This window comes from Chironomus tepperi, unplaced genomic scaffold (assembly GCF_022539635.2).
Source record: "Chironomus tepperi strain 1889 unplaced genomic scaffold, CSIRO-AGI_Ctep_v1 contig_37, whole genome shotgun sequence".
NCBI classification, from domain to species: domain Eukaryota; kingdom Metazoa; phylum Arthropoda; class Insecta; order Diptera; family Chironomidae; genus Chironomus; species Chironomus tepperi.
Genome location: NW_027226159.1, coordinates 1,270,230 through 1,292,514, shown reverse-complemented (window position 1 = coordinate 1,292,514; position 22,285 = coordinate 1,270,230). Strand labels below are relative to the sequence as shown.

Below are 22,285 nucleotides of genomic sequence, written 5' to 3'. Positions count from 1 at the left end.
CTACCTCCTTACCCAATTATCTTCCATTAAAGCACAACGTAATAAAGTCATTTGAGGGAACTAAATGAACATTTTAAAATCACGATAATAGAAAAGCGTGACAATAATCAAATCTTAAATTATCATAATGAAAATGTCAGCTATTGCACGTCGTCATCTCTATGGAAAATAATGAGACTTTATCATCATTATTATCATCATCATCATGAAAGTGGCCATTAACAAGCGATAACTTCTACATTTAAAATGAGCGACAAGATTCTATGTCAAAGCGTGCATTAGTTTTGTAGCCGACGTTGAATAATTTTTCACTTGCGTCAGCATCTCTCCTTCAGGGAATGAATGTTCATGTTCAATGTGTCAATTTTCGTGCGATGAATTGGATTAGTTGAGAGTCGGGCTTATTTTAACATACAAATTGTTCAATTTGAGTGAATGTCATCATGATTTTGAAGTGAGGATTTAGGGATTAATTGAGGAATGATGAGGTATGTCTATGATTCTAAAATTATAAATTTATTTTAGTTATATGTAAAAACGTTCAGTAACCACAGTCAGGATTCGAAGTCAAGTCGATAAATAAACGAGTCATATTCAAGTTCCTCTAACTCTTCAGGTAGTTTTGCTGTCGTAAAAGCTGACAAGTCGATAACTTTTGAGTTACCCAAGAGTTACAATAGTACACCAAATGATTTAGTCAAACGCGGAAGTCGTGTACCTGCCTCTGGTTGTTTTAAAACCTGACTAAGCACAATAGGTACATTCAGAAGATGATGCTTAATAGAACGCCACCCAAACCAAATAGGGTAGCTATATCTTTGCCGAGTTCCTGATTTATTACAATCGGACCAAGGAAGTATTCAGGGGTAGAGGAACGAAAGCTATTCCCCAATTTACTTCCCGTTTGATACAAAAAATGTTCAAGCTAGATTCCCTTCCTCCTCTAAAAAAGTTCCTTGTTCCATTCCATGAACCTGACACAGTAAAATCAAAAAAATACATAGTCCACAAACAAATTGACAAAGTTAATGTAAAGCAATAAACGATTATTGTTATGTAAATTCAATCTATATCAAGCCTCGTCCATTCAAGATTATCTCTTTATCTATAGTTCCAATAGATTCCATCAGAAATTTCTCAATAATAATAAAACAGCAAATTAAATTTTTATTTCCTTCAAGACATTTCCACACAAAATACGATTAAAGATTCAGATAATGTAAACGGATCAGCAATTTCCAGAATTCGTCCTACGACTCTGCTACTCATTCGAGTACAAAGGATAAAAATATTTTTCATAAATGAAAATTTTCTTTTTGATGAGCTTTTTTGCAATTCAATGAGCAGCAATTTCTATATCCTTGAAAAAAAACGAAAAGGAAATTTGGAAAAGCTTTAATGCTCCCTTTACATTTTAATGAAGTTTTCCGTATTTACAGCACAATAAGATGCAAAAATGGAGGAAGAAGATGATTACACAATCCTTTGTGTCAGGTAAATGTAAGGTAGATAAACAGCAGTCTATCCTTAATATTCATTTTCCTTTTGACAGTGCATAAGAGCTGGAAAAATGTTGGCGGATATGAATATAAATTTCTAAATCCTCAACCTTTTTTTTTACTTCCTGGAAAATTAATGTTAAAAATTTTACTCATTTTTCCGCATTTCTTCATCTTATTGTGTAATTTTCTGTCGGTTCTTTTTGTGAGCTGATTAAAAGATTATGTGCTTTTTGATAGCTTTGTTGATGGCAATGATGACAAAGTATAAACGGTGTAAAAATAATACTTTATGAACAAAAACTTGGAAATGAGAAACGAGTGTAAAAAAGCTTGATTTTAAAGATAAATTCAGTTGAAGTATAAGAACAGTCTAAAGTAGATGAGTAGCTAGATTGGTAGCTGACTGTACAAAATTGATTACATACACGAAGCATTCAATATATTTGCTAAGGCATCGGGTACATCGCTAGGTTAACGGCAATAGAGGTATCTCACGAGGTGCCTGATTGCATTGCTGGAGAGTGAATGGGAATAAAATTTTGAATTTTCAGAATTTTAACCATTTTTTAATATTTCTGCCATACTGCCCATACTCGGTAAAACCAATCAATAATTTCCAAAAAATAATTCAATTTTAATTGATGATTAGTTCTTATTGATCTACTGTGAGTTGAAGAGTGCTAACTTCCTATTCGTGTCTGTAAACTGATACTAAAATTCATCACCTTTAAATCCCGCTCATTTCTCTTTTTGTTAACGTTTCAGTTTTAAGTGAATATCATGAATATAAACTAGTGACATTACAAATGTTACGTAACCTAGTCTGGAGCTGGTTTTGCCGACTAAGACATCCAGACATGCCTTGAAAGCCCTCTTTGTTTGTTTTAGTTAAACCACTTGTGTGTCTATTGAGAGGCTATTGCAACTGGTTTCATATATTGCGCATCATATCCTTGAACCCAAATATTAAATTATTCAGAAGATGTTAGGGGTCAAACACTCATCCCTAGCCCTCATTTTTGGAGAAAAATATTCAATTTTCTTGGGGTTTTAAGGAAAAAATGCTTAAACCCCCCCAAAATTTTCGTGATTCATGCAAACTCCAAATTTTCCTCAAAAGCTAAGGCCTTGTCATAATTTAAGCGAAGGTTTTGTTTTGAATATTCTCAACCATTTACCTCAAAAAAATATTAAATCATCAACAAAAAATTTGTGCCTCATATAATTTTCCATACGATAAAGAATTTCACATTAATCAAATTTTATTTGCACATCCTGTGAATGATAATACATACGTAGAAGCAAAATTTATCAGATTATTTTTCCCTTCTTTCTTTATGCTTGCTTCAATTCTGCGTTAGGAGAAAAACTCACTGTAAGTACATTTCAGAATCATAAATTAAGTTGAGAGTAAAGAGGTATGGTATCAGTTTAATTTATTATATGATAATACGCTTATCGCACGTTACGAGTGTTACAATAAAAGAAGAAAAATTGGGTTAAATTTAGGAATTTTTAGGAATTTTTACGTTGAACTAGTATGAAGCTGTTGTGGATGTTATCGGATGTTTTACACCAAATCGATGGATATCGATTTCAATATTTGGAACTAAATTACTCAAACAGGAAAAGAGCATGCTTTCCTGGTACAGAACAACTACAACGGTACTTAAAACCTGCCTCTTTGCCTGTTAGGGCTACAACTCCTTAACATCTAAAACTATTCCTTTTAACGCATATCCAACAAATTTTAAAATGGCTTATAACATCCTCCTGTGGATGATGGATGTCCATGATATCCTCTCTTGCATTTGCAGCCATAGCCAAAATTGCTGACTTTACAAACTTGGTTTGGTCCACAAGATAAGAAACTGCATTCTGCTCCATCTTCACCTCCATCGAGTTGTCCTGCAACCGTGCATATTAAAATGCAAGCAACCTATAGTAAAAAATGAAAAAATGGAGTAGGTAATTTGGTAATGGAAGTGAATTTGTTGCAATTTTACTTACCAAAATCAAAACCTTTAAATGCATCTCTATTAAGACTTTTTAAATTTCACGACTAGAAGTGTTCAAGTTGAAACTGTTATGAATATTTCTGCTAATTTGCAGAGTCTTTTATAGTCACAAAAGCGATTCTTTCATCTTCGGACAGCTTATGAATTCTGCTAATTTGTTTAAAAAGACATTCATAAGTGATGTCCATTAACATCTTAAATTTTTCCAATGTTTCTCATTTTTTAACAAAAAGCTAGATCTGTGTTACAATTTTGATTTAAAATCTAGTTCCAGAGCTCGAAATCGACTCGAATTTTATATGAGGTTGAGTCGATTCGTCAAGTCTTTTGCATGCAATATCCGAGTAGACTTCGAGCTCTGTCTAATTCTGTATGGATTACGTTATATCCTGAAAGACAAATAGCATGAAAAAGTCAAAGAAATTGTCCTTAGGCCGGCATGATTATGGATTCGAATCTATACTACTTTGCCGTATTTTTTAAGTCGTGTACTTTTTGGATATTGTTAAAAACCAGATCTTGAAGTCGGCTCAGAATTTATATGTAAAAGTCGATTTGATTAGACTAGGCTTCAAATGAAATTTGAGCCTAATTCGAGCTCTGTAATAAAAACTGCCTTAAATTAATCAAATATGCCGTAGAGCATCGAACCCTAACAAGAAAAGTACATGTTTACATGCTACCTTGAATCAATCGCTTCACTATCAGCCATTGTTATCTAATCGCCAAAATAATTAATTCAACATCCATTTTTAAGTCACACATGAATGAATTTGCTTTTTTTGTGTGTCTCTTGTGCTAGACACCCCTTGTTGAGTAAACTTGTTTTCTGTGTTTTTATGAAAGTTCATTAAGCTGAAATCAAAACAAGTTTTAATGAGGCTGACGTAAGGAATTCCCAATATAAAAATTCTGTTAAGTGGAAATATACATATTTATATAGAAACCAAAACAAACCAATGTATCTGGGAATACCATTGAATAACTATTAAGTTGTTAGTGCTTTTAGTAAGTTTGCAGCAATGCAAATGTGCTTAATGGTTGATATTAAGATGAAACTGGAGATGACTGTATCTTTGAGTTAAGATACGTGTCATGAAAAAGAAGTGGAGTGCAAAAAATAGGAACAATGGATGCAAGATTACCTGTTGCGATTTATAGGACCGGCCATTTTCCAAATTTATACCAAGTTCGGCCTGTTCTTGACCGATTTTTCGACTGAGTTTTGTGGTTTAATTAGTTGATTTGTGCCATTTTTATGACCAATTTTCGATTTACCGACAATTTTCGGTCGGCTGTGTCAGTTGCGTTGGGTCTCCGATGTAAGTCCAGTCCGGTTTATTAAGTTGCTTTCTTTTGCGAGTTGCGAGTTGATTTTGGAAATGGTCGGTTGTAAGCTTTATTATCCCTAGCCTGATTGTGGAGCTTCCACCATTCAGACAAGATGCTTTGGATAGGCTATTACTCTTTTAATGTACTTATCCCGACACATAGCTTGTTTGCAAGCGGCGTATTTAGTAATATCAGGGAATAACTGTTTTGGAGTTAGACTTCGGCTTCTCCATCGGCTGGATTTGTGTTCTGATATTTCTTCTGCTGATTTAGTAGATAGTCAGCTGGATATCACAATTCCCTAAATGACTTTATTAGCTGATGATTGAAACCATTACATAAGATTCATATATTCCATCTCCATTAATATAAAGCTCTATTACTAAATTTATTGAAAGTCAAACATCATAAAAATGTAACATATCATCATATTCAATCCATTATGTCAATAATACTACCTCAAAATCATAAAATTACCATTCTTCAATATCAATTTCAATTTATTTTAATCCAACATTTATTCACTACCATCTACTTGGTAAGATTAATGTGACAGCGAAAAACATCATATTGCCAATTTTATGTGCTTCCAAAAAATATTCAGCATATCGCTTACCTGAAAAATCTAAAGTTATTACAATCTAAAATCGAAAAAAAATGTCAAATAAGATGTCATATTACCGTTCCTGTATTATATCCAAGTATGGCATTATCATCATTTAGATATCTCGATGATATCGTAGAAATTGAAACTGAAATGGAAATAAAAAATTGTCAATTGTAATTTTTGAAACAGGAAGTGCTTGAAGGTGCTTAAATTAGAGCAAATGAAAAATTCTGTTTTGAGGGATGAGATGGCTTTAAAGAGTTGAACAATGGAAGTCTTTAAAGATATGTAAGAAGAAGATAATAAAGGATTTCAAGGAAAGGAGCGTAGTCGGAACTCATTTGAGGTGGGGGATAGGAAGGGAGGTGGGAAGTGAGTTTGAGTGGATCGTGAAACTTTGAGAGGTTGGGTTAGCATTTTTTTTAGCGAAATATCTAGCAAATTGACGTGTTTTTCCAAAAAAGTAAGGGCAGAGGTGACCCCTCAATACCTACCCCAACTCTCTTAATACACCCCTAACTACCCCCCATCCAGTAGCGTATCCAGAAAATTTTACTATTTTTTTTAAAAAAAGCAAACAAAAAATTTAAAAATCAAAAAAACGTTATAATATAAACGGTTTTTCAATTCTCTGTCCATACCCCCTATGACCCCCCTAGCTACACCCTTGCCCTACACCCCATACACCCAAAAAATGATGGAGATATAACACTCAGACTACAACATTGTGTACAGAAGAACGATGAAAATAAGCCTTCATAAATCGCGTTTGTGTTAAAAAAATATTCAAATCCTTGAGCATTTAGGCTTCCTTCCTTTCGCAAAACTCAACCGCGGCTGGTGAAAAAAAATAACATTTCACAAACAATTAGAATCCTAATTCCATAACTTTTGTTGTCTCCAACTTGAAACTTTTTTCTCATTTTTTTATCTAGATGCCTAAATTGAATTCTATGAGAATCCCGGGAGGCTCATGGTATGGAAATAGATGAAGATCTGGTCATAGGCTAGGGTGAAACTAGCTTCTGGGGTCGGTTTCGGGGTATGCACCTACCCCTACATCTTTTCACGTATATCATACATCTAACCCTACATATTACCCCACGAAGTGTATACTTAGTGCTTAGACTCATACACAGTTGGTGTCCAAGTCAGCATCATGCTGATTATAAGCCAGTTTCGATGAGATCCGTCCTCAAGCTTGCATCAAATTGCCCTATTACCAGATTTCAGCCGATTCTGACCCATTTCTTCACCATTTGCTTTCCGGGAATGTTTCATGCTTATCATAATGAAGCAATTGACTCAAACAATTTTGTAAGTTGTGCAAATGATGTGAATAGAAGCACTTATACAGCAGTAAAGTCAAATGGGAAAATTATTTTTAGTCAATTTGGAACAGCAGACGTAAATGTGCAAGTTGAAATGAAAATTCAAATGACTCGAAACTGTATAACATTTTGATGAATATTCATTAGATTTTGTTCTGCGTCGTGCTGTACTTTTTTGGCAAAAAAAAACTGTTTATGTGGACAATCTATTTTTGAGTTGATACTTTGTTTCGTCATTTGAAACAGTTGGAATTGATTTTTTTGTTTCAATCTAATAACTTTTGAGACTTGGCTCTTGTTGGTTTGGGATTCTTGCAATGGCTTGTCAAAATGACTTGACCAAGAGCAGAAGGCCTGCTTTTTAGAGGCGTTAACCTGCATATTTGGACGAAATCTACTTATCAACGGTATATCATTCAGTAATAAGGAGAATACAGGAAATATACATTATATTTATAGATTTCCCATATATTTGAATAACCCGCGGAAGTTCAGTAGTTGAAGGCACATGCTGTACATGTGACTGGAAATCGTAGGGCGTGGGTTCGAATCCTACTTAAATTCAGCAATTCGATATTGCACTATTTCTATAAGACCAACAGTTCTAAAGCTAGAGATCACAATACTTAGTATATATTACAATCTAGGACTCCAAGTGGCTCTATCGACCAAATTTGCCGCTCTGTAAGCTAAAAATTAAGGTTTGCAGTCTTGAACGAACCATTAGCTAGAGCCTGGGAAGGTAACACATGAAAATCACCATTGTTCTGCTGCATCACAAAATAAACGACCCCTAAAATTCCCTTAACAAAAGCTGTCAAATAACGGTCGATACACCACAATGTAAATAAAATCATCAACGATATTTCCCACAATATCTTCTTCAATCCAAAACCTAAAGATAAATATTCCTTTCTCCTTCCCATTCTTTTCGAAAAAAAATATTCCATTTATACACCTACGCTGATTTTTTTCTACTTTTCTTTTCCTTATTTCTATGCTTCTCATTCCCATTTTTTCCCACATTTTTTTATCGATCGTCAATCATAATAAAAACACATTCTTTTTTATCCTGTTCCTTTTTTTTCCTCAACCAGCGTTAACATATGAAACAAACTGACAGTAAAAATATTCCTTTCAATGAAGAGATTCAATACGTTAATCAGTCAGAAAGCTTTTATGCTGCAAGGCAAAAAAAAATAAAAATATCGGGAACATGTTGTGAATGTATGGAAATTAAAAGGGATATTATTGAGGCTTTAATATTTAAAAGGAAGTATAGAATGTGAGAGAATCAAGTGAAGAGAGTGAGGCATGCGCAGTAGCAATCAGGGCTGATTAGAATATTTGTCATGTAAAACAATAAACACGGAATTCCCAAGGGAAATCAAAACTGTGACAGGAATAAAAAAAATGTCATTTTACCCTAGAATCGATTCAATTCCTTCCTCTTTATGATTTTGGTATCATTCGATTATCGTAGTTCTAACATGATAATGCAATTCATAGTTCTTTTTGACAGCATGCTGATGCTGGGGAAGGAAAAAGTTATAACTCAGCAGTTTTATCACTTCCAATTCAATAGAAGAAACTTTATATTCTATTATACTGTTTGGCTAATTAATCACAAAAAGAAAAGGGTTATAAAGAAAAGGTTTGTTTCGGGAATTCAAGGTCGTTGATTTTGTTGGATATTCGTTAATGTCATGAAAATCGATGAAAGAATCATAATTAAGGTTCTCGCCTGCTGAAAACTTTACGTAATACTTTGCTTAATCACAATTGTCACATTAAAGTTAGCGCTGTAACTAATGGGCAGTTCACATCGGTCCGTCAAAGGGAACAGACGTGTTTTTGATTCGCTCCGCAATTAATTCAAAATTCTCAAAAGCTCCAGATAACAACAACAGAGATTAAAGTTTCGAATCTCAGTTCAACTTGTTCAAACGTGTTTTGACTTGTTCGGCAAAATGGTAGAAACAACAACAAATCTCAACAACGAGGAAAGTAACCAAAAACTTTCGGAAAAACAACCTGAATCTCAACAACAAGATTCAGCATCCGTGACAACTCTCATCACCGAGGATATAAACAACGAAAAGCAACATGACATTGAGATGGAAAATCTCAAAACAAAACAGACAACAATGGATCAATTCGTTCAACCATTAAGGGCAGAAAAACGTCGCAGCCAACTTGAAATCTTCAGTGCGCCAGCCAAAAAGATATCTAGTGCTAGCAAAAAGAAAGATGACAACAAAAAACAATTTGACTTCTCAAATGCCAGGATGAATCTGTACGATGACAGATTTTTCAACTTCAGCGGAGATAACAGCAATGCACCAGAACAACCAAAACAAAGTGAAATATCATCATCATCGAAAGACAACAACGTAACATCACAGCAGAAACCAAAACCACCACCGATCCATATAACTAGTGGTGGAGGACAGGAGATCAGAAGGTTGATGAACCAGATCAACAACCAACCCAGGAGTTTTATGATCAACGTCAAAAAGGATAAACTCAAAACAAAAGTTGTATCAACGGAGAGTTGGGACGACTACGACAGATTCATCAAACTCCTCAGAGAAAAACAACACCACTTTCACACCTATGCAAACCAGGAACCACAGATGAAATTCGTGCTCTACGGACTTCCAATGATGGAGATCGTAGACTTGGAAAAGGAGTTGAAAACGGAAAACATATCACCAGTTAAAATTGTCAAAATGACAATGAAACAAAGGAGACACAAAAACGACGACGACCAGAACTACCTTCTGTATTTTAATAAAGTACAGGAAGATAACATGTTGGAAAACCTTCGAAAGGTTAACTGTGTCTACGGCTTCAAAGTAAAATGGGCTAAATACAACAACAGGCGTAACGGACCTTCTTTCTGTTCGAAATGTTTGCAGTTTGGTCATGGACAACGTGGTTGTAACAAACCACTAATCTGTTTCAGATGCTCTGAACAGCATGATTCAAAAACCTGTCCTTACATTTCGATTGAAACCAACAAGGTCCCAATCGAAAAACTAAAGTGTCACTTCTGCGGCGAGAAACATACAGCAATCTCACAAGAATGCAACATCAGGAAACAAATAATCGAGAAGTGGAAAGCTAAATCAATGAACGACAACAACCGAAATCAAAACAGACCATCAGGTGAACAACAAAGGATTCCACGAAATCCTGCTGGACAAAGGAATGCTCCACCAACATCAAAAGCAGGTGAACGATCAGGCGGATCTGATCAATTTACATCACAAAGACCAGCTAGGAGTATCCCAGAACCGGTACCAACAACATCCAGAAAACCAGCTTCTGAAACCTCCGCACCAGTCACCATAAAATCGCAAAATAATCATCCACAACAGAAACCCTCAAATCAGGAAATCAAAACAAAACACGAAGAAACAGGAGAAGGGGAAGGAATGGAAATAACAACAGGTCAAAGCCAAAGACCAATAACAATCATCAACAGAACTCAACGCAGGTTGTGGAAATTATGGACCTAGACTTCAATTCACTAACCTTGGAAACAAACAAGGTCGATCCTGAACCTTCATCCAGTGGTAATACAAAGGAACAAATTTCACCAGCCCAAGGCACAATCGATGAAATGAGCACAGAGACAGATTTATCAAATTGCATGTTCTTCATCAACTCATTCATCGAAATCATCACCAAAAAACCAGAGTACCTAAAAGAGGAACAGGTACAACAAGCCATCGGCCAAGAAGTAGCCAAAATCTACATGAGTCAACATGGATTGTAGTCACCAAAGAATCAACGTAATTTACTGGAATGCTAACAGCCTTGCAGATAAGATGTTAGCATTTCTCGACTACCTCAGCATGCAAAACGTTGATGTTGCGTGCATATCGGAAACATTCCTAAAACCAAACTCCAAAGTAGACTCGCATCCTGACTACGTAATTCATCGATTTGATCGCATTGATAGACCAAAAGGTGGTGTTGCGATCATTGTCAAAAGAAATCTAAAACATCAGCTTCAACCAAGTTACAACACAAAGCTAATAGAATGCATCGGAATAAAAGTCTTCATCAACGAATCAATAAGCTGCCACATCCTCTCCGTCTATCTTCCAGGAGGAAGCAAAGGAAGGAAATAGACGATCATCTAAGAGATGACATCAACAAAATAACAAACATCAGAGGAAACTACTACATCTGCGGAGACTTCAATGCAAAACATCGAGAGTGGAATTGCAACGTAGCAAACAAAGCCGGGACAATACTACAGGATATGTCCGGGGAGTTCATGATCTACTACCCCGATTCACCAACGTATTATCCAGAAGATCCGACGAAATCTGTATCAACAATCGACCTGATGCTCTCAAATTCCAGTCTGAACACTACAGAACTAAAATGCACAGAGGCAATGAGTGACCATTGCGCTGTGTATTTTCAAATCATCCAAAGTTGACAGAACAGACAACACAGTTTACAGATATGACTACAGAAATGCCAACTGGAAAAAATTCAAATCGTATATAACTCGTCGCATCGAAGACAGCACTCTGGAAAACCCATGCAACACAGTAGAGGAGATAGAACATCATATCAAAGTATTCTCAGAACTCATCATGGATTCCAGAAACAAAACTGTGAAGAAGAAAAAGATCAACTTTGAATCGACAAAGCTCACACCAGAAATCAAAGACTTAATCAGGACGAAAAGAAGTCTTCGACGAAGATGGCAACGTAGCAGAGATAATCAAATCAAAACTGAATTAAACATTCTACAGAAAGTCATCAAAGACAAAATTAAGGAACTCAAAAATACAAACTGGAATAAGCGGCTCTCAGAAATCCAACCATCAAACCAAACAGTCTGGAGGATTGCAAAGCATTGCAAGAAAGGTTCAAAATCGATGCCACCGTTGATTGATGCAGATAGAACATTCATCACTAATAAGGAAAAAGCCAGCGTTCTCAGTGACTATTTTCGTAAAGCTCACGAAAATCCACTTGAGGACAACAACCCAGTACATACCCAGGAAGTAGACAACGCAGTGAAGGAAGCATTGGAAGGAGAAAATAGTGACTGCACAGAACTTACAAATGTAGAGGAAATCTCATACATTGTAAGAAATCTGAAAAATCCTAAAGCACCAGGATTAGACGATGTCAACAACATACTCCTCAAAAATCTTCCACCAAAAGGCTTCGAATATTTGAAGTTCATCACCAGCACGTGTCTCAAACTTAACTATTTTCCGAAAGTTTGGAAAAAAGCTAAAGTAATCCCGATCCCAAAACCTGGCAAACCAGCAAACGAAGTGAGCAGCTATAGGCCAATAAGCTTGCTTAGTTCCCTAAGCAAAATATTGGAGAGAGTATTGCTGAATAGAATAAACGAGCATCTGGAGGATAACAACATCATTCCGACTCAACAGTGTGGCTTTCGCACAGGACGATCAACATCTCACCAACTCATCAAAGTAATCAAAACAGCAAAGGAAAACATAAGCAGGAAGAAATCAACAGGAATGATCTTCCTAGATGTGGAGAAAGCATTTGACAGAGTCTGGCATAACGGACTCTTGTTTAAAATGATCAAATTAGGTTTCCACTACCACTTATAAAAACTGTAAGATCTTTCCTAAGTGAAAGAACTTTCTCAGTTTTTATTAAAGGTCAGTTCTCAGAAACCAATGAAATCAAATTCGGAGTACCACAAGGAGCAGTGCTTTCACCAACTCTCTACAACATCTACACATATGATATTGTAAGAGAAACAACCAACAATATCGCACTCTTCGCAGATGATACTGCATTGTATCATTCTGCAGAAAACTCAGCCGATATTGTAACACATCTACAACACACTGGAAGAAAAGTACAACAATACATGAACAAATGGAAAATAAATCTCAACAAACAGAAGACTCAAGCCTTATTCATCACAAATAGGTACTCCAGGCAACTTCCTAGAGACAACATCAAATTCCTCAACGAAAACATCAAATGGGAAACCGAAGCTAAATATCTGGGAATGATAATCGACAAGAGAGTGACATTAAAGCAGCATGTAGAATATGTGACCAACAGAGCTCACACTGCACTAAGACTACTTTATCCCCTCATCAGCAGGAACTCACATCTCGACGTTCGAAACAAACTTCTCATCTACAAGCTAGCCGTGAGACCCATCTTCACATACGGCTGTCCAGCATTTGAACGGATGGCAAAAACACATCTACAAAAACTACAAGTACTACAAAACAAATTCTTGAGAATTGTTCTCAACAAAACAAGATATGAAAGGATATCAGATCTACATACTGAAGCAAAAATACCCTCTATTGAGGACTACGTCGGAAAGTTGCAAACGAATTTCAACACTCGTCTTGCGTCGCGAAACACCGAATAAACCACAACATAAATTAAAGCAAAACAATTTCAAAATAAAATCAAAAACTAAGTGATTGAATGCGATTAGTCAGAATCCTTAAAAATTTAAATACAAATAAAATGTATCCAAACTTTGTACATAATTAAGTTAAAAATTTAATGAATAAAAAGTTTATTTTAAAAAAAAAAAAAAAAAAAAAGTAACTAATGGAAGAGGTAAGGTCGTTAGCCTCAATTTGTAATGACGAAAAACTCATCAGTTCGAATCCTACTGCTTCCAAATTTATGATATTTAAGAAGTTCAGAGACTTCAACAGCTTATATATGAGATCAATCCTAAATTACAGATCTGGGTAACATTGAATTTAAGGACTTGCCGAGAACTTGAGGTGTAGTTTGAGACAAAGAAACAGGAGTTGTAAGATTGCCAAGTGATTAGAATATTGGTAGAACGGACCTAAACGTATCATAAGATCCCAGATTTGATAAACATGTGAAACTTGACTGTACACATCAATATCCTGGACCGTAGCCTGAACCTTAGAAAATTGAAGACTTTTGGTCCAAAGAGTAGGATTTTTAGACATCAAACCATCTCCTCTATGATAGTCTATACTATAAACACCCAATTTCTTAGTTTATACAAGAACGGAAGCCATGTGAAGCCATTTTGTGAAGCCGAAAATTGAGGGGTATCAGGGGGAATGTGGGTGTAATGTGATGTCACATGAAGCTATGTGAAGCTGAATATTCTGAAGATGGGGCGCCATGGGCGCTCCCGATACTCTAGTATCTTAATATAAATAGTATCAAAGATCTCGCAATTGATCCGTACCATGCCAAATTAGCCATGTTTTTGGTGACCCTGAAACCTAAAATAATTCTTCCCCTATTCTTTCTAAGTTAATGTATGAAACTGACCTTAAAATTATCGTAATTAACTGAATAAAGTAACTACAGGATTTAATTAGACTTCCCTTCCCGTTAACCTTCAAGTCAAAAGTCTCCTTTTGTTTTCACTACTTCTAGTGCTTATACACAAATTGTCATAAAAAACTTACTACATTAACGTAAATTATTACCCAAAAAATTCACATCACTTATAACCCATACGATAATTTTTCACACAGCACTGCCTGACAATATTCACAGCTAATTCCAATCGATTACTATTCAAAGATTAGCAGCACAAGTTCATAATAAGCAGTTACAATCAGCATCAAAAAGTATCAATACACAGAAATCTTTTGATATTTTTAGACGCAATTTTCATTGCTTCCAGCACCATTCATTGTTATCATTCATGCCACCCTTACAAATCAACAAAAATAATCATTACATAAACAAAAAAAAAGCATCAAAAATTTCCCCAACCTGAGAAAATCCTCTCAGAGAGTGAAAAAAGGTCGGAAAATTGAGACGAAGAAAATTTCCCGCTCAAAAAACAAAAAAAATGAAAACAGAAAAGCAGAAAAATTCTTTCATTCAGTTTTCGAGGAAGCGTCACGTCGTCAACAAGCGTGTCTATTCGGAATTTTCAAGTAATCGCAGTTGATTATCATAAAAATAAAGCTTATTTTTCAGTTTCATGACATAAATTTTGTGCTTCTTAAAGTGGAAGTCGCAAGGAATTAAAGTGAATAAAGGAAGAAGTGAATTTTGTTCCTGTAAATATTAAAATAATTCATTTAAGGCAATTACTGTGCATTAGTGAGACGCAATATACCCCTGGATTTCTAGGATTTATGCTGATTGCATTTATAGTGCACTTGAGAATTATACAGCAATTACAACTGCTTATTTGTGTATCTCTACGTGAATAAATGTTATATATCTATGTATAGTGTATGTGACAGTGAAGTGATAGAGGAAAAGGATTAAGTGTGGAAAGGTAGAGGAATATAATAAAAAAAAGAAAAATTTAATGATGCTTATAGCACTGCTGCTACTCTTGAAAAATACATCACATCATAGCAGAGTTGCCAAACAGGCAAAAACCGTACAAATTCTTGATAATTTGTATGGCTTTTCTTACAAATTCATTGAAATTCTTCAAAACCGTACAAATTCTTGATAATTTGTATGGATTTGTTAGAAAAACCATACAAATTATCAAAAATGTGTCATCTTTAACAGACAAAACCGTACAAATTCTGTATAATTTATATGGGTTTTCTTACAAATTTATTGAAATTCTTCAAAACCGTACAAATTCTTTAAAATTTGAATGGATTTGTAAAAAATGTACAAATTATCATGAATTTGTACGGTTTTTTACATGGATTTGTAAGAAAAAATCATACAAATTATCATGAATTTGTACGGTTTTAGCCTGTCGCAGGTGCCTATTTTGCAACTCTGCATCATAGTCATTCGTGTGTTGAGAATTTAAAAATTTTATTTATCTGCTTTTTAACAACAATTTATTTTCTCTATTCTGTGTCTCATGCCTTTGAGCTGGAAAAATGAAAATGAAAATTTTTTCTTTTTTAATATCACGCGAGAAAAACTGTTTAAGTAATGATGAACGGAAAGAAGCAAAAGAGAGAAAAAAATTAAAAGCATACGCAGGAATTTTCATTCATTTTATTGCAAATTAAATCGGCAGAGTGGGGATTTATATGGAAATGATGATTATAATGAACTTTTTTTTGGGAAATGAATATTGTCGAATATTGTTTCAAGTGGAGTCTGAATGTATTCCTGACTGTGATAAAGAGAAAAGTTTTATGTCTTGATTCTTATTTTCTTTAAAGATGAATTGCCAGGTTTTTAATTAGTTTTAGAATGAATTCAAGAAAAATATCTGGAACATGTTTTTGGAATTGAATGTTTTTGTTAGAATATATGAATAAATGACATTTATTTTAATGTGAAATTCTTAAAAATATCTAAAAAAATTTAATAAAATATACAAAAATATCTACTGTAAAATTTGGGAAATTTGAATAAATTCCTTACTTATCTTGCTGGCCGTATAGATCAATTGTGATCCAAGGACCCCTTCAGATCCCTAAAACTGGTCTAACCTAAGAGTGTAACCGAAAAAGTGAACGACCCATATCCCTAATAGCAAAAAATCAATTACTTCTACTTACTTCATATCCTTACAATTTTTCGATAGCTTCTGCTAATTCGGGAAAAATCAATTAATCGATCAAAAATTCAGAATTGGTATCAGATTCTGATAAGATGCAAGAATTTTCAAAGCAATAGGTGCTGTCAGTTACAGTCCAACTGCAAAAATTAAGGTTTATAATGCAAAATACAAGAAATTAGACCAATTATTCTACAAACTGCTGATCAAAAAAATTGATCTAGCTTATGTTCAGAAGCAAAGCCAGAAATTTTTTGAAAGGGGAAGGAAGCTTGAATTTTTTTTTGTGTAAATCGCCAAAAATTTGATGAGTTTTCGAAACAATATTTTTTCACAATAAATCCTGAATTGAAGAGTTTTGTTCAAAAAGAGGGGATTAACTCCAACTCTCTAGTGACTTTTTCGATAGCATTTCTACAGATCTCCCGAATTTGCAGTCGACTTTGCAGTTGACTCAAAAAGTCTCAGTCCAACAACCTTGTTTCTAAAAACGTCATTGCTTATATTACATAACTAAAGACCAGATACAAAGTTTCAAAAATAGTCATCCACAACTTTGAAATGTCAACCAAACAATAATCTATTATTTAAAATATTTTCAAAACTTTTTCAATCGACCTTCCTAAATTTATCCATCATTCCAACAAATTTTAATATTTTCTCAAAAAATTTCCTTCTGCTTTAGGCTCTTAAAAAGTGAATGACAGACATAACAAGTGAATGACCCCAAAATAAATTTTCGTTGAAAATTCTTGGCTTGAAAACATTTTTTTCTTTCATCGATTTTTCTGTCATAAGCCAAGATTTTTGTGCTTTTGAAATGGTAATGGTGCCCTTTGCTGGAAGTAATTAATTATTAGTCAAGGTCTCATAAAAAGGAGAAAAAAGTTTAAAGGAGCTTTTTAACTGTTTTAAGAATGATATAATGTTTCATGGAAAAAAGTTTCTTAATAACTCCTCAAAGTTATGAATTAATAATTTATAGAATTTTAATTAAAACTGTTGGATGAAGATTTATATTGGTAGAATCCCGATTGGCACATGATCGTAAAATAAAAACGGCTTCTTTTTGTACTAGCTAATCCGACACACGACTCGATTTGGCAGCCATGCCTTACTGAGTTTAGAATCCTCTTTCAATGGACTCCTCTTTCAATGGAATGTGTTGTTCGGGTATCACAAAAGTTAATTTTATCCATGACGACAGGAGCCTTAAGAAATCCATTGTGGAATCATTTTTAGTCGAGTCGACTTTTCTACACAAAATCTGAGACGATTTCGAGCTCTGAATTTTCATTTGTGTCGCTCGGGAATATTGAGCAGTAATACACTTGCTTTCCAAATTCACTACCATTTTCCAGTATTTCCATTATTAATTTCTTAAAGGAACAAAATGTGTAGATTCAAACAGCCTAAAATAACGACAAATTATCATAAAAATGACTTTTAGATTGGAACTTAATTACATGTCCTCATACCTAATCACAAAACGTATAATTTGTTCAAATTTCGTTAGATGGCTACTTATTGTAGAACATTTGAGCCTTTTGAAGATTGATCTGATTTAAGGTCAAGACACTAAGTTTGCTTGCTAAAGCACTTATTATCCATGTTTCAAGAGTTTCGTTATTTAACGATTTTCATTACTATTCTGACTACATTTTTGCTCAATTTGCATTTTTATTAAATTGAACACAATCAAGTAGGTAAGAGAAGTGAAATTATACATTGTGAAGTGTTCTGAATGAATTGGTGGATTGTGAGTTATAAGCTTGAATACCTTTCCAAGGGACACAAATGAAGAAGGGTCTGGCATGAAGCTTTTATGACTCCGCTAAAATTCTTTTGTTGATACCAAATGGAAGCTGCCTCTGTTTGGAGTCAATATTGCTGAAAATTTTAGGCTCCGTGATGAAGCTTTATTGGTTTGTGTCGCTCGGACACTTGGTGATTTCTGATGAATATTGCAAGAATTTACGAAAAAACATGTCGGAAAGTGCTCTTAGCTGAACGATAATGGTGGAATTTTGGAGGAAAAATTGACTGTTTCTGGGGGCTTGATCGGACAGGAATAGGCGAGAAGTTAAGATTTTTTCATAAAAGACCCTACCAGATTGAAGAATTTTGATTTATTTTTTGACAACTGCTGTATTCTTTTGCCATGAGTTTAAAGTCAAGAACGGACCACAAGACTTAAGTGGGGCGAGACGTGGGTTTTGGAATCACGAAAAACCTTACCAAATTGAAGAATTTTCCCAAAAAAGAGGTGTATAGGAGTAATAATCCATTTAATACCAAACGCTAAAATTCAATAACTGCCTCACACGAGTCTCGACACTAAAACTTTACTGCCTTTTAATTGAATTGCCTAAAGTGCTTCACAAACTCATTCATTCACGTGCTGAACAAAAAAACATTTTCAATTTACAGTTAAAAAAATAAAAGTCAACAATTGTAGAGCTCTTTATAGCTCCATACACAAAAAAAGCAACCTTTTAAGCCGTTCATAACACTGAAAATAACATCAATAAAAATCTAGGTCAGGTGTTCTCTTTGATAATGAAAAATAAGTAAGGAATGCGCTCACAAACATTCACAAACAAACAAACCACTTCAATCTTTTTATATTTTCAAAGACTGCACACAGGCTGAATACAAAAAAAAGAAGTGCTTAAAATGAAATAAATTGTAATTTTTTTTTTTTGGATGTTTTTCGTGTGCACAAGAAAATAATATTCATGTGATTTATGATTTTCGTGTATGAATGTGAAGAGGGGAAGTTTGCTTTGATGTTCCTTTCCACTTTCTATACAGCACAAGTCTATAATAATATGAATTCAGGAACAGGAAAAAAGAAAAACTTTTTCACTTTTTTTTTTGCCTTCATTTTCGACGTAAAAGTTTTCTTTCTTTTTTTCGGTTCCGAGAGTTTTTTGAGATGGAAGTTGCTGCTTTTGTTTTTATTTCGTTTAATGTTGTAGACAAACTTGTGTACTTTATGAGAGAAAAAAATGTGTCTGGATTGAAGTAAAATTGATGGCATGGTGATGGGAAGTAATTTGGAACTTCCGGAAACTATCATAGACACTGCTTGCACAAAGTATACAAGGCTTAAAAGAGATGTAAAATATAGCTCACTGTAAGGGGCAAAGAACATGCTTTCTTGGTAGAGAAATACCACAATGGTCAAAAAACGGTCACTTAAGGTCAAATAAGTCGGTAATGGTTAGGGAAATTAACGAACGGATTTACCAATGAAGACCCCAGCTAAACACAAACGGACTAGAGACCTTCAACTCAGCACGTGGAATGTCCGGACGTTATCACATCCGGGAGCATTGCAGGTTTTAGTGCTGGAGTTGAGACACTATAGGTGCAATATTACAGCAATCCAGGAAACGAGATGGATAGGAAACAACGTTTTGGATGTCAATCAATTCAGGGTTTTCGCAAGTGGTCATGCTACGCAGAGGATTAGGGGCACTGGCTTCATCGTTGATCCTGTTTGGAGTGAGAAAGTTATCGATTGGAAGCCTGTTAGTGACAGGTTGTGCGTATTACGGATCAAAGGGAAATTTTTTAACATCAGCCTCCTCAATGCTTATGCTCCTACGAATGAACGCCCTGAAAGCGAAAAGGATGCTTTCTACTCGCTATTGGAACGAACGTATGACAGCTGTCCCAGAAGTGACATAAAGATCGTCATCGGTGATATGAATGCCCAAGTCGGAAGAGAGAAGACATTCAGACCAACAATTGGATCCTTTAGTCTGCATCCTAAGTCAAATGAGAATGGATTGAGACTGATAACGTTCGCTGCAGCAATGAATATGAGGATAAGTTCAACGTATTTCCGACGAAAAAATACCCGCAAAGCAACGTGGAGTCCACCTGGAAGAGGAAAGAAATGTCCAATTGATCACATTATGATTGATAACCGTCATGCATCAAGCATTCTGAATGTAAGGAGCTTCAGATATGCACATTTAGACATCGAACACCATGACTCAGATCATTATGCTGTTGGAGCGAAGATCCGCTTCAGAGTGAGCAACATCGGGCGTATCAAAAGCACGAAACAGAAGAAATACGATGTAGCAAAACTTAAGAATGACACTGTGAGAGCACACTTCAATGCTCGAGTGGAGCAACAGCTAGATGTTAGAAATGGTGAGGCGTCGTGGCAAAATTGTCAAGCTGCAATGAAGCAAGCTGCTGAGGAATGTCTTGGATATCAGCAACCAGGAAAGAAAGAGTGGTTTGATGACGAATGCAGGAATGCAGTCCAGAAAGTTATTGATGCAAATAAAAAGATGAGAACGAGAGCGAGATCCGAAGAACTGAGAAAACTTCAACGAGATAAGAAGGAACTTTTGAGGAGAAAGAAAAGAGAATTTGACAGACAGTGTCTTGATGATATCGAGGAACTGCAGTCCATGAATGAGTCAAGAAAGTTCTTCAACGCAGTTAAATTTGCTAGGAAGAAATTCCATCCAAGGGTAGCTATTTGCAAGGCCAAGAATGGGGAGCTCCTCTGCAGTAAGAGTAAAGTGCTGGACAGATGGAGGGAACACTTTCAAGAATCCCTAAACGGCGGTGAAGTTGGTCATGGCAGTGAAACAAGCAAGCTGTATGAGAAAAATGATGGCAAGGATTGCCCTGAACCGACAGTAGATGAAGTACGTGAAGCCATATCTAGACTTAAAAACAACAAGGCGCCAGGTGAGGACAGCTTACCAGCTGAGCTGTTCAAGACTGGCTGTGCAAAACTAGAGGAGATAATGCATCAAATTATTGTACAAGTCTGGAGACACGAGGTGATGCCGGATGAATGGACAGTCGGAGTTGTCTGCCCGCTTCACAAGAAAGGATGTAAGCTCACTTGCAGCAATTTCCGTGGCATAACATTGCTTAGTTCTGCCTACATGGTGTTCTCAAAGATACTCTCATCAAGACTAGAGCCTCTTTATGAAGACTTTCTCTACGATTTCCAGGCCGGCTTTAGGAGAGGGCGATCGACAATTGATCAGATCCACTGCGTAAGACAAATCATCCAAAAAAGCGATGACAAGAATACAGAAACTCTGCACTTGCTCATCGATTTTAAAGCCGCATACGACTCAGTCAATAGAGATGAGCTGTGGCATCTGATGGCCGAATTTAAGTTCCCACATAAGATGATTCGTCTTTTAAGAACAACATTGCTGAAAGTCCAGAGTCGTGTTAAAGTGCAAGGCCTCTTATCAGAGAGTTTTGAAACTCTAAGTGGGCTTAGGCAAGGTGATGAACTTTCCACGAAGCTCTTTAACATCGTCTTGGAAGGAGTGTGCAGGAGAGCACGTTTAGAACTGTGTGGGACTGTATTCAATAAGTCAACGCAGTTAATTGCGTACGCGGATGACATTGATTAGGGTTTCTGATGCCGTTAACGAAAACGGAAAACGGGCCGTTTTTTCGAAAAAATAAAAACGGAAAACGGCCGTTTTTTGCTAGCCGTTTTTCCGTTTTTTAATATGACTTTTTCTCTGAATTTTTGGAAAATTTTCAAAAATTTTATTAATTTTTTGATTCAAAAAAAATTTTCAATGATAATTTAAACTAAGAAAATTAAAATTCGTCAATTTTTTTGGCCTGCGGTATACTTTTAGAAGTAAATTTTTCATGTACATATCTTGGCAAATCAAAAGGGACTTCAATTTGAATGCAACGTATTGTTTCCCTTCCATTAAAAAAACGGACCCGTTAACGGCCGTTTTTCAGAAAAAAACGGAAACGGCCGTTTTTTAAAAATGCCGTTTTTCAGAAACACTAACATTGATATCGTTGGAAGGAATTTAAGGTCTATCACGGAGGCGTACTCCAAGTTAGAACGTGAAGCCGGACGTTTGGGATTATTGGTGAATGAGGATAAGACTAAACTCTTGATGGTTGCTGCGTCAGAAAGAACAAAACAGCGAGTAGGTAGTCATCTAAACGTCGAGAGTAAACGTTTTGAAGTAGTCGAGGAG

At 35.4% G+C, this 22,285-nt stretch overlaps 1 protein-coding gene across 1 annotated transcript in view; it reads left to right on the top strand.

Annotated features, from left to right (window-relative positions):
* Positions 1-14,688: 14,688 nt before the first annotated feature.
* Positions 14,689-22,285, top strand: part of LOC139098841 (neuroglobin-like) — a 127,443-nt gene continuing 119,846 nt past the window's right edge. Inside the window, exon 1 of the mRNA XM_070651183.1 lies at positions 14,689-15,071. The gene's annotated coding sequence lies outside the window, so the exon portion shown is untranslated. The remainder of the gene's footprint in view (positions 15,072-22,285) is intronic.